The 15,402-nt window shown below is 30.2% G+C and overlaps 1 protein-coding gene across 1 annotated transcript in view; it reads left to right on the forward strand.

Annotated features, from left to right (window-relative positions):
* Positions 1–2,154: 2,154 nt before the first annotated feature.
* pdgy (acyl-CoA synthetase family member pudgy) overlaps positions 2,155–15,402 on the forward strand; it is a 58,404-nt gene continuing 45,156 nt past the window's right edge. The window contains exon 1 of the mRNA XM_015517112.2: positions 2,155–2,511. The gene's annotated coding sequence lies outside the window, so the exon portion shown is untranslated. The remainder of the gene's footprint in view (positions 2,512–15,402) is intronic.

Genomic DNA, 15,402 nt, shown 5'->3' on the forward strand with positions numbered 1-15,402 from the left:
ATGAAAATGTAAAGTCTTTACACTTAATTTTTTATCTTTATTGAATTACAACAAAACTATTATGTTGAGAATTGATGTTACGTAAATACTCATGTCTACAGATACGTATTTCCAAATTATTAAGAAATTAACAAAGAATTTTCCAACTTTTTGCTACCCAAAAGACCAAAATACCAACTAAGTAATTAACATTTTTAGAAATCTTCTTAAAATTTGATGATTGCAGCAAAAGTTTCTGATCCAAATCTGACAGAAGCACAATAGAGAATAACAACATGGTTATTTCTTGTTCTTCTCAAAATCTATAACGTACACTAGTATACATAAGCAAAATTACTATTTTTGTATTAAAATTTTTTTTTTTCAAGTAAAAGAAACACTCTTGGACGTTGAAAAACATAGGCACTTTTATAGGTTACTTGTTCTATTAACCAACTTACCTTACAATATTTCAATAATTGAAATACATGTCGATTAAATAAAATTGTTAGGTATAGGTACCTATATATTAAATGGGAAACACAAATACGTGTTTTGAATTTTCATGAATTTTAAAAAACTAACAGATACATTTTTTTAAATAATAGTTCTTTGGTATTTTGAAAAAATTTTAAATTGATAACAAAAACACGAAACAATATAGGTAATATTATGCAATTAGTTTTGACATAATGAATATTATGAAACGTGCGTTTTCCATTGCGTAGCTGTCATATAGGGGTATACAAGTTTCGTAAGATATGCCCCTATGCAGTATTTTAGTCATTGGAGCAAAAAAACCAATTATTATACAGCACATCGATCCACTAAACACCAGAGACTGCATTTTAATACTATCCTAATACTACTCTTGTGACTTGGCTAGTGTATATTTTGTGCAGCCTCCAGAAATCTGGCTGGTGTAATTCTTAGCATAATTATTATGCCTCACAGCATACAATAATTCTTAATTTGTTCAAAAGCCTTGTCGGGTTAACCGACTTTGGCTGACCTAGATTCCTCGTGCATCGGTGAAATGGATATTATACTAATCGGTAACAAACACTAAGCACACACAACTCTAATGGTTCATTGAAGTGATGAGGGGTCAGATTCATAGACATAATTTATTATGAACAATGTTATTGTTTATAGATAAAATCGAAGTCATTATGAATATATTGTCAATCAGTCCTAATAACGTTTTTATTAATTTTAAATCGTTGTTTGAACACCAATAGTGTTATTCATAGTCAATTTGGACCGGGTTTAACAATTATTTATTTAATTTATTTTTATTTTTTTGGTATTCATAGACGATAAACTTTATTCAGACCATATACTGAGTTCAACGATAAACCTCCGATTTATAAACTATAGGCATACACTAGCTTTAAACCTATTTATTATAAAAATTACTGTTATCTTATTATTAATTAATTTTATTTATTTATGATTTATAAACTTGTGAACCGTTTTATACTTCACGAAAAAATATGTATATGGCTAATGTACAACAACAACATGTTAAACTCGTGAGGAATTTAAGAGATTTGCATTTTAGATGACGGAAAATATACTTTATTCATAAAAATCCATATAAAAAACTTGCCAATTATGAATTTCGCAAAAAATATCGATTTTCGAAAGCTGAACGCTCATTGTATAGGTATGTCGTACACAAAATTCGTGACTTTTCACCTCGAGCAGTTAACAAACGTGGAAAACCGATTTCGTTTTTGACAACGACTATGAATAACACCGTCATAATTATTATTTGTGTCCGAACCACGGAGGTGTTCATTAATAGACCACATAATATTATTATCATTTATCACTATTCACTGTTGTTTCGCTGCCACAGGGTTCACGATTTTGGCGTATGGCACTCCCTCCATAAGTCACAACCCCTTGGCCCTCAATGTGTGTCACTGTTACGCGACGGCGGCGTGTACTTGGGTTAACATATTAAATCGGTTCACGGGAAACGAGAAACAAAAACTGCGGGATATTTCACGTACCTCCGTTGTCCGCCCTGTCGACTGTTTTTTTTTTTTCAAACGATCGGATGGATGAGAAGTAGGAGGAGGCGGCAATGCAGTCATGGCACTATTTATTATTATGGCAGAGATTGACCTGTTGGCTGCCGAGCGCCGGCGCATTAATTGGTGTGCCGCATTCGGTCCAATACGACTTACAACTATTTGAAATAAAATAAATTATCGTAAATAATAATATATACGTACCTACAACATAATATTATAATAATACAAGTAAAATAACATTTTGTATTCTCTCGCTGCAAGTGCGCGGGTGGTGGTCGTCGTAACCTGCGAACGAACGATTTCATATTTTTCGTTTTTTGTTTTTTTTTTGTTTACTGTTCGAAACGCGATATATTTACACTATTATTATTATTATCATCACATTATATAGTAGTTGTTGGTGGTCCAGAGAATATCCGTAAGGAGTGACGAACTGCCAATTTGTGGAATTTCACCGAATCAAAACCGCCTGAAGAGGACTCCTCGTGTACGTAACAATACTATAATTTATTATAGGTATAGGTGACCCGCACTGTATTTTAACATCAGTTTTACGAGAAACGCGCTCTCCCAACTAAAAGTCATAGGTACAATAGTTCGTCGTCGTCGTCGTCGTTTGGCACTGTATGTCTAAAAGTATAACAGCGATGGCCGATGATGTTGGCTATAAGTCGGACACAAGACCCGCTTTGTCGAAATGTAAACGAAAAGCGCTGCCCGACGATCGGATAATAGAACGTAAAAATATGTGTCAAGAACGCGACAGCGTTAAAAAAAAAAAAAAACGTCAACCGACGAACGACGACGCTAAGTATACGAATTATTTTCACGTCTCCGAGCCGTTTCGTGCGGAAGACTCTGCAGGCGAAATCGTATACAATATAATGTCAGTAATAATAATAAAAATAAGATGGGTTGTAATAAAATAGAAAAAATGTAAAACGGAAGAGTCTGCAGCAATCTTTTGGCCAAATGGTGCGACGGACGACCTTAAAATCGCGTTTTAATTATTTGGACGGCGTCCGTCTGCGATATAAATACAACACTAAATCTCTTGTTTTGTCCTATAATGACAGTAGTTTTAGTCCGCAAATTGGTAATTTCACGAACTCGGCACATAACAACTATATACCTTCGTTCTGATTTTTTTATTTTCTAAATTATAGTCGTAACAATAATAATCACCCAGTGCGTATGTCATAAATGTGACGGTTGAATGACCTGCTAGCAATCAATTTACATTAAATTGGTCATCGTCATCCGGCCTAACACTAATCATATTTTATAAGTACACTAACATGACCCTGGTTATGTAATATTATATAGGTATATGTGGACAAATTCAAAATCCAAAAACATTAAATTCACAAAACCGCGATTGACGTAGCCTACACAAAAATTAGATTATTGATCGAGTGTATTTTATTTTTACCTCCATTAGTTAAAAGAAAAAAAATGGAAATTTCTTATGCCTATAAATAGCTCGATATGATTCACGATATTAAAACAATTATTTGGTGTATAGAAAATGCTAGTATGATAAACATTCAGTGAAAATCGTATGTGTCCACGGTTATTTTTTCCACCAAAAACCACAACCAATTTTGAGGTAAAAACTTCTGGTTTTTCTTAATTTTTTTTCCTAGCGTTATTGATAACTGATCATTTTTTTTTCTACTTATCGTGTAGGCTATACACACACAAAGAAAAACATTACTTTAAAAACAATACAAATATCGCTCCGATCAGAATAAATCATAATTTCCATCTGCAATGAAATGTACAGTAAAATATAGTGCACAATGAATTGATGTCTATTATATTATTCCTATTGTTTCATAACTTACTAATAACAATACACATTATCATTGATTAGTGATTACAATAAATTCACGATCAACCAAAGTGTTCTATATCTTCAAAAAAATGTCTAGCTTTCGATACTGTTCACACTTCATTCCTTTTTATTTTTTTGGCTTTTATACGATTCTTAATATTATATCATTCCGACCTTGAAAACGGTCGCGTTCAGTCTTTACATAATAATATTATTATTTGTTCGTCCCGCAAACACGTGCGAGAATAAAAATGAAACGTTGTACGTTTTATCTTACGACCAATGTGATATTGTGATGTATATGAGTAATGTGCAGCCGTGCAGCGATAATAACTCGCGAGTGTATGCCCGTGTGTCTGTATAATATTATAAATTAGAACCGTCGAGCGAACAACCGTTCTATACAAACAATATTATTATAATATTATGTGTGTGTGTGTGTGTGTGTGTGTGTGAGTGTGGATTGTGTTTTGTGAAACTATACTGTAGGGGTATCGCGTGTATTGTACCAGTTATGTTAAAATTATTATTTGAACCGGTTTTACGGTGACTATATAATGTTGTAAGACGAAATCGCCAGTAATATTAATAATATTATGCATATAGGTACGTAAACCGACGAGTAGGCATACTAATAATAAAATATATTATTATTTTGGTAGGGTGAAGATTTTATCCCAACATCAAAATATACGTTCCCTAAAATGGCAACAGGCGTAACGTACGCGGGGTGTTATGAACACCACCATTAATGTAGGTACCTACCAAGATGCGGTGCACTTTAGTATTTTACACCGTGTTTTTGGCCGTGTCCCATCATTCCGATAAATTCTTTAAAATTTTAATTTGATAAAAGTAAGCAGTAAGCACACCTGATTACTTGAATGAGTTGGTCAATAGACTGAGGTAATAAATAAACGACATGACATGATGGGAACTTTTTGATGGTCAGAAATTCCGGTAAGTGCGTGACGTACCGTAGCGTATAGTTAACATAATTTAATGACAATACGATAATATGGGTAATGGAGTGACGTTTGCGTAGACCAAATCTCATACCTTAATATTGTTTATACCGCAAAATACAGCGCCGACAAGACCGATTTATACAGCTACACTAGCTGTCACGTGCGTATTTGTAAAAAATAAAAAGGTGCTTAGATGTATACCTACAGTGGTGTACGCAGGAGTAGGGTTTTGATTCTCTCCCCTTTGAAATAGCTTTCTTTTACAAAAAAATCTTATTTACCACAATTTTAGTCGATCATGTGTTGGTAATTTTTAATAGATATAAAATAAATTGTTAATTTTGTTATTAATTATAATTTGTTTTAACACTTGTAACTAATTCCATACCTAATTATATAAAAACCATTTAACAAAAAATATTGTAAATTATTTACTCATGTAAAACCCTAACCGAACTAAAATCCTGCTTACGCTACTGCTCTTACAGACAAAAAACATGAAAACTGAATGATTCACTTCAATATTATTTCAAATCATCCGTTTCTTTCAAGTTTATTTAATGTTCTCGACTTAATTAAGAAAACTAAATATTAAATAAAAATATATGTCAATGCAGTTACCTAATAAATATAAAATATATGTATAGGTAATGTCACAGAAAAAAATTTTTAAATTTATTATTGAATAATAATAAAAAAAAAGATAATATAAATTAAGAATTATATTAAATTAATATAGTTATAGTGACTGATCAAAATCAAAGTTTTATGAATACGTAAAAATGGTTGAATTTCGACGATGAAACATATTGAAATATTTTTATTACGGAATATTCATTATACTGGTGTAGTAATTATATTTACGAGTAGCCTTATATCATAATATCAAGTCTGAAAATCGCAATGTCACCCATCGAACGCAGATTGTAATTTGTAGTACGTATATTTGAAACAGAATTTTCATTCATAAATCTCCCATTCATGATTCATTCATTTCGTCAATATTATTCAAACTGTGTGTCGAAACTGTGTAGCGAAACAAAAGCGCCGTTATTTTAGTCACGATATTTATCACATATTTTTACAATTATGTTGTTTTTATTACACACAAGAAATTATGTTAAAATTTCCTTCCTTGGAAATTATAAATAAAATTACTTATATCTCATAATATTGAAAGTTATTTCTTGCGAACGACGTTCGACGACCTAATTTTGAAACCGACACAGTACATGGCCGACTCAAGACCACCGATTTCAAAATATTTCGAATATTTGTAATTTTTACATTCACATATTATAGTAGTTTCTCTTGGATTCTAATGGGTAGGTACTATGATTATGTTATTCGACGACTATTTTTTTTTTTTTTTAGGAGGAACCCATGACAACATGGCCATTGGGTGTGCGGTGGTGGTATGGCAGGGGTTATTTTTGTGTATCTGTTGGTAGAGTTTAAGTGGATAGGGTTATAACACGTGTTAGTGTATGTGTGCTAAGAATATGTTGCTAAAAATCCCGGATGATCACCCATCCGGGAGCTAGCAACTGCGGCCAGTACGTACGCTCAGTGCGTTTTCGCAGATTGAGCGTACGACTGCGTCTCACCAAGCCACTCGACGATTATTGATGGTTGTTGATTTAGACAAACGGTTATTCTGCTTACATAATTTGAATAAGGTTACTGCAGGTTACTGATTTCATTCATCATGTATAATAACTCCATAGTAACTTACATAATAATTAATTATACAATTATAATTTATGATTTAGAGTGTTTTAAAAGGAAAACAAAATACTAGTTATAAAATCATAAATATTAGAAAATGTTGATAATCGTAATCATATGCATTGTTATTGTTACAATGTATTGTAATGTTAGCACATCGCCATTGAAGTTCATCGATAATTTATAAGTAATAGCGGTTAATGAATTCGAAATAAGGACATTATATTATGAATAATAAATTCTTATATTTTTTTTTTTTTTTGACTGTCTGTATAATAGCGTATACAGAGTCGTTGTAATCAGCGAATGAATTTACTAGCTCTTACATATTATTTTTGTCATGATAAATAAAAATAATTGTGACATAACACTATTATCACATGGCCGTGCAGTCAAATACAAATTACGAGTAGTATTTATAAATATCAGTCATGCTGTAGTATGTACGTGTTAAGTTTTCACAGCTGTTATTGGAGTAGGTACCTAAGTCTGGTGTAGTATAGAATAGTCCACGTGTCACGACACAAACACCGAACACGATGCGATGATAAATAAAATAACATTTTAAAACTATATTTTTGAGAGCAGCACTCATCATTCGATCGTTTCAGATATTATAATATTATTGTGTCGCATATAATTAAATCTATCATTTTAGTGTATTTTAATTTTGAATTTACACCCGCCTTCGCAACTTTATTTAGAAGTTACTATTTTTATTACATGACGTATATAGGAATGAATTTAATTTTTCTAGAAAACATCGAATTTTCTTCAGCTATTTAATCGGTATTGGTTTAAAAATAATAAAAAACCATTGCTGTACTTGCTTTACTGACTTACTGTAGGTATACGCAGTACAGCAACGTTCAATAATTAAAATACGATGTAATTTCATACTAAAACAAAACAATAAGCAAAAGTCATAAATACTTTAATGAGATTCGGAAACTTTTTTGTGTACACATAAATATAATACAATACCTATAAATTATTTTATTTAGATTTAATGGCAAAGTATACGAGTACCAATCAGAAAGCAGAAAAATCCAGGTTAAAAAATAATTGTTTTTTTTTACGTTTATGATGTAAAATATATCATTAATCTGCTTTTCAATAATAAAACCTATGTGTCACATACAGTATAGGAACCTAATTATCAAACGATTTAATTTCAAATGATTAGTTTCTACATATATAAAAAAAAAATCGACGTAGGTATTGATAATATTATGTAGAACTCGGGCCACTATATTATGAACAAATCGATTAATTTCAAAATCGATAAAATTGGTCAAATCCTTATTAGGCTTTGAATTGGAAATTCCTGCATAATGCACAATGCATGATGTTTTATCACATTATATTTAGTACTCATCTCTTTGTTTTTTTTTTGAACTCCTATGGTTTTTGATTTATTTCACTCGCCTTACGAATGAGTTTTGTCAATTTATTTTTCGAACCCTTTAATATTCGTATGAATATCGAATCAAAAAAAAAAAAAAAATTCAAAATCTATATCACGTATTATACGTTAGAACGTACAGAGCACACATATTAGACTGTGTTATATAAATAATGTTAAGAGGACGCCACACCCGCATGTGTTGTCTTCGTCGTACAAGTGCGTAGCATAGACAATTTTTCGCTCAGCAGATCACGTTTATCTCGGTTAGTTTAAAACGTAGAGTGAATTTACCTATTATAAAAATTAAAGGCATGGTTATTATCTAGGGCGTCTCTTGGGTTTTTTATTATATTTTATTTTTAAAGTGAGTTATGAGTATTTTTAAACATACAAAAAATTTACAATTTTAAAATATTTATATATCTCTTTAAAATTAAAATACAATAAAAAATCCCATGAGATTCCCGAGATAATAATCTTGCCTTTAATTTTTATGATAGGTCAATTCATCTAAATTTTAAACTAACCTAGGTAAACGTGATCTGCTGAACTTAAAATTTACTATGCTACGTACTTCTACGACGGAGACAACACATGGGTCCTCTTAAGTACTGAATAGTACCCTATACTACACGTCTATCCGGTCGTTTTCTGAGCCATAAGTATACGTTATACATACCTATAATATAATTGAATATCATAATATATATATATATATATATATATATATATATATATATATATATATAATGTGCATACTCGCAATCTTATTGTGTCGTCACACTACGCATGGTATATTATGTGTTTTATATAAAATAAGACACTCCGCGTGAGTGCATGATAATATAGTATACCGCATAACAATTTCAGACCGTTCGCCGTCGAAACGCCCACAACAGAAAATGCCTTGAGCTGTCTTATATGTCGTACAATACGTATATTAAAAAGGACATTTCAATATGTATATATCTAATATCTATTATAATCTTTCCTTTTTTCATTCGTCCCGCTGTTGTTGTCACTGCCGTTTCAAAGAGACTGTCGTCGCAAGCGTTTTGCGTTGTTCTATATAATATTATTTTTGTTATTATAATGTATTCTTAATGGCCATCGGCTACCGAAGAGCAGACGGCGATGACGTTTTTCGCTGCAGCAGTATATAGCGATGCATTTATCTTACGTAAACGTCACTGTTTTTGGCAAGACGTAAAGTGTAAAAAAATCAACAAAAAAAAACATCGTGATATCCCATCACTCATAAAAAAAAAAAACCGCACACACATTTTTCGTCCCGTATAGGTCAATATGTATGTAATATAAAGACTTGAGTCATAAAAAAAATTACGCATTGATAATACATTATCTTCGGTCCTAGAGCTCGGCGTTTTGCTTGCTCGTACGGAATACCGATGATTCGAATCGGTTGCATGTTGTACCTACATTAAAACCGATATAATTTATATAATATTGTGATTTATGTCCTGTATGGATAACGCACAGTTTTTATCGCAAAAAAACGAAACGTTTAGGACGCAGACGACGCTATTTCCTGTTACCTTAATATTATTATATATTATTCTAGTCTAAAAGCCTTGAAAATAACAGTTCAGTTTTCTGATTCAATATCAGTGACACAATCGATTATAAATATTTTAATATTTTATAATATTATAATTTTTTTTTTATTTATTTTTTTTTTTGAGGCGTAAATTGCATCATTAGTGTATTATAGATGTATAGTATTAATAATAATCTACAGTAAATATTAGTGCCATAAGCAGGAATATTAAATACAGTGGAGAAAATACTAAAACTAGTTAGTATTAAACGTTTGAACAATAAAAGGTCATTCTATTACCAATAATAAAATTTGACTTATATTTGACAATAACATGACTGCGAGTGTGTTATCAGAGGTGGACTGGTCCTTGAAAAGGTTAGCTGCACTAAGCGTGTTTACTATATATACCTAGATATTAAAAAAAAATCCTGACAAAATCCTGTTGGAGATTGGCAAGTTTTTATAATTCGTTCGATGATTTATTTATTTATTAATTATTAATAATATACGTCAGATATATATATAATCATAAAGCCATGAATAATGATGATAATATTATTATCGAGATAAATCAATAAAACTCACTCGAAAGTTGAACGTATTATTTTATAACAAGTCTTAGACCTATGAATAGTATTATACGAGTGGTCTGTTGTTTCTTAAATGTACATAATAATATAGTATGAGTTTATATTATGTTATGAATTTAAAATTTAAAATCAAAAAATAATGTTCAAATTTAATGAAATATTTAAGGTAATGCGTTACTAAATAGTTGTTGCCTGCGACGAGTCAAATTTTTTTCCATCGTATCGAGAACGGAAGAGGGACTGCTATTAGCATTACTTCCCTTGAACCGAGTGCACCGAGAGTTATCTTCACGATCTTATATAATACCTATTATAATATTTTGTACGCTTATTATATTATGTACATCAATGTATTATAATAGTCATTTACTCTGATTGTTGAGTATTATACTTTTACACACGTGTATATCAGTTACATAGCAATAAAATATAAAGACATCGGAACTTAATCGATCCTTTTTTTTGAAATTCTTTTTATGCATTTATTCGTTATACCATTACGCACCATTGTACGTAATAATAATAGTATGCTGCGATGTTGTATACTCGTGTTAATTGTGTTATTCATAATTAATACGTTATGGAGCTAATGATTTACGACGAGACGAGACTCGCGATCCTCACATTAGTGGTAGGTACTTATGTATCTATAACCAGCTACCACGTAGTAGGTATGTTGTTCGTAATATTATTTACCGGCGTATAATAAATTATATTAATCATGTGCGTATGCTGCTACTGCATACCCATTCTACAATATTTCGGCGCGTTTTCTTTATCGTTTGTTAATTAACGTGACTAACACGTCATATATACTGTACCTAAACTATAACCACTAATAAGGTGTCAAAAAGGCCATAATGTGGCGTGTATGCTGCACCACGACTATTTTACTCGGATTTTCCAAACCTATACAATATTCTTCTTTTTCTTCTGCTTCCAGCTTTTGAGGCATCGAAGCTTGTGACTGCAAAACAAACTCCTTTCAAACTGTCCCTATCTAAAGCCTTTATAACCTTTATTACATTAAATGAAATCATGAAACACATTATTCGGGATAGTAAGTCGTGGATATAATTATAACCATATTGTATACAAAATCATATACACGTCGTATCGTACGTACAAATCAAATTGAACTAACTCTTATCGACTAAAAACACTCTGTATTGTATCTAAAGCACTATATAATACTAAAGTCAATTTTCTAATATATTTTTTTGTTTTTTTTGTTTTGGAATTGACCGTGATGACAATGTAATACAGCAGATTAGGTATCCATACAGCAATAAATTCTCTGTTAGGTAATTGTTTAAAAACTAGAAAAATTAATGCCAAATGCAAGAAAACAAACGGGAAAATATAGCGTACATGATATATGTATGTAAGTCGCATAAGAAAAAGAATACATAGGTAATGAGTTTTTGAATTTAGGACCAATGTCCAACTGATTTTAACGCGATGCATCTGCAACTATATACCTTCAATAATGATAAAAAAAAAATAATAATAATAATAATATATTTAATATATTATAAGATATACCTCCCCTCACAACATATCATTATTATAGTATTTCTACTTCTTTTATCATTATTCTCTCAATTCAAATACATTCAAGGCAGAGTACTATTATAGTTTTGAATACACCAATCAGGTGTTGTACTACAATATACTTCTACTATCATTATAATAATGGACTTGAAAAAAACAAAGCAATTATTCTGGTATGCAAAATATTAATTAAAAATTTCAAAAATGCATTAAAATTGGTACACTGTAGCACTAATTATAATATAGACGCATAAAAAAAAAAAAAAAAAAAAAAAAAAAAACAATGGCTTTATAAACATTATTATAGCATCCACTAACATTGAAACACTACAATACTGCAACTTCTTATATTCTCACCGATAATTTATTATTTAAGAACTTTACATCGATCTCTACCGACCTCTGGCATGCTTTATGTACGTCAAATATGATGTTACACACAATATATAAAAATTATAATGTTTTATACTTTTTTTTAATTCCCAATATTGTGTTTGTATTCAATCAATAATATATTTTGATGTATAAATACTGCGTATTGTCATAGTTTTGTGAACTATATTGTATTGTCCTCTCGAGCGCCATGCCGTAATAATGCTAGCGACTCTAAGAGACTATATAATATTATAGCTGCGGTTTAATGTTAATTATTAGGTATAATACGTGACCCTTACACGCAATATGCCTATGACTACTATAAATCCTCCGTATGATGTATTATTATAATATATTCATGAAATTACTTTCATGCGAAATCAAAACTCCTTTGTAGTTCGTGCTATCACTAAAATCACGTTCGCCGCGTGCAGACTGACGACTTTGATTTGTCGCTGCGTATACCGCACGTTTAATATAGTTATCTGCCTGTACAATTTCAGTATAATACTATTCGTCAAAGGTGCGCCAATCGAGGTTTTTCTCGTGTGCCAACAAAATCTAAATATTCAACTTGGTTGTAAAAATATACTAAAAAATATTATATTTCTATAAAAAAATTAATACCTTTTGATGCTTGTAATAATAATGACATGATCGGTATAGGAATGTGAGTATAGAATATAAATAAAATATATATCAAATAGGTACTTATCATCTAGAGTTGCGCTGATCGCCTAATTTATCTATGGCACGATATGTCGTACAGTATAATTTTTAAATGCTGATGAGGGTGGGGGCTTGTAGGTTGCTGCATGAATCCCTTTGTGAGTCATAATTTATACGTTTAAATGTTAAACGAATGGTTAAATATTGCGTTATGTAAATCTTTTGATTTGCATCTAAAAATGGGGTGAGGGCCACTCGATGAACCGATGTCAAAGAATATTTTTAACACTTCTGCGTCAATGTCTATTACCTATAGCGTTGTATCGTCATATAAAGCTTACACGTTTATAAGAACGTTCGTGGCTTATATTATTTTTTTCAAAGAATTGTGGGTCACATTTATTAATCTCGAGGGTTTTCGTGAAAAACACAAATGCAAACTTCTTCGCTGTCGATTAATACTTTAATTCATTGATACAAGTCAATTAGGTGATGTTATTTAGGAATATGATTTAATTAATTCATTTTTATGTTTTTTTCGCCACACTGTATAAGACAACTGATTGGTCAAATTTTGCTTGTGGTACCTATCTATAGATCGAATACGAAATCAAAGTTTTACACCTTTTTAGTTCATACAATTCACAGCTTTGACTATAAGTATAGGTAACAACTTTTATATTATTTATCATTACGGTGATGGTAAAATTTGTCGAATGGCGATTTATTTTTTAAGTTATAACGATGTAGTTACTTGTTACAATGCCGGGAAAACAAATGCAAGTTTTGTTTCTCAATTCGGTAAAGTTTACTATTTTTTTTTCAAGTAAGTTAAAAATCAACTAAATTAGGTTTAAAATTAAATGAAATTCAAAATACTTCCAACTTCTCCTGATATCTATGAACAAGTTAAATTCATTAAAAAAAAAAAAATACACGGCAAATTTGGATGACCATATTATACGTGTTTATATCAAATGAGACGGAAGTACTGTATACCAATTTGCATAATGTAATAAATAAAAATAATATAAATATAAATATAATATAATAAAATATAATAATGAAAAAATAGAAGTTTATAAGCAACCGATCGTGCAACTGACAAGTATCTTAGTAGATAGTGAAAATAAATACTAAATAATACTGCTAGAGCGCAATGAGTGAGGAATGAAAAAAAAACTATAAAATGTATGAGTTTCAATAACCAATATTAGTAATGTTATGATTAAAGGGTTATAAATTGATTAACGGCCAAAATTCACGATAACTGTATTAATACATAATTAGAAATAGGTAGTATGAATTTGTGTGTTCGTTGTAATTAATGCAAAACTTTGAGAACTGGTAGAAGTATAAATGATTAGTTTTATTTGTTCTTATGCTCTTATTAAAACTAATGTAGTACATTATCTTTCTTATATTTTATATAGATATATCACGTTTAAAGAATATAAAAATATAAATAAATCTTTTATACAAGTGGCTAATGTTTCCCTCATTTTACGACTAATAAATGTGATAAATTATTTTTCGTCCATAAATAATAATATAAAATATATAAAATGCTTCGTGAATATTTTATCATCTTTTTTTTATGTATAATATTTTCCAAATTCTATGAATGGCAATTATGACAAAATATTTGACTGGATAAATAATACCACGAAAATTCAAAACCAGCTTAATTTTGGAATATTAAATTAATTATAAGTTAATATTTAGTTAACTATTGGCAAATAACATGATGCGAATGAGTTAAGTTAAAGTCAATAAATTGAAATTAACTTAACTTCTAAGTTAATTATTAACTTAAACTCGTTAATGTCTAGTCTTCCCATAATATACATATAAGGCATTATAAATTACGTGGCTCATAGTCGTTGTCAATTGGAAGTTAATAGTTAATAGTTAGGTATTATTATTATATATGATTAAGTATCAACCTAATATAGAAAATATAGGTAGAAATTTGTGACTAGATCGCCCACATTTAATGCGCAGGTTTTTTATTGTCTTAAACTGAATTTCTATGATCATTAGTACAATATTAATTGTGTATTTAAATAATACTCACCCACCCCAAGAACAAGCTCTGATTTTTGTGAGGGGAGGGGGTGTCAAATTTTATTAGTGTATACTTTATAGTATACCTATTATTTTAATCTATGTTAATTTGTTATGACAAAAATAAACTAAACTCTTAACTATTATAATGATTTTTGGGTAAATTTTTAAACGTTTGTGTTAGGTAAAACTATATAAGTGTAATGATAAATTATTGATGGAAAATCAGATTATTCGTAAATATAATATTATATTGCAGGTATGACAAATATTTTTTTACCTAAGTGTGTACCTAGCAGTCTAGCAAGTCAGTGCGAGTAAAAACCCTTTTTGAGTGGGTCGAGATCATTATCACAAATCGTATTATTAGATTTATATAGTTTTAGATTCAGGAGCGGAGCGAGGAATGTATTTATTTTTATGATGTGTATGTTTTTTTTGTGTGTCTGTCATCACATTTTGGGACAGTAAAAATGTTTCAATTTTCGACTTCAGTACCTTGTTAGATCAGAAAGTGAATCCAAATTGGTAAAATTCTTGAGAAAATTCTCAATATTCTTCTCAACAATAGGAATAAACAAACTAAAAATTAAAGGAAATTTTACGCACAACCAGTTTTCG

Source organism: Diuraphis noxia, unplaced genomic scaffold, assembly GCF_037042655.1.
Source record: "Diuraphis noxia isolate RWA-SAM2 unplaced genomic scaffold, SU_Dnox_SAM2 contig0004, whole genome shotgun sequence".
NCBI lineage: Eukaryota > Metazoa > Arthropoda > Insecta > Hemiptera > Aphididae > Diuraphis > Diuraphis noxia.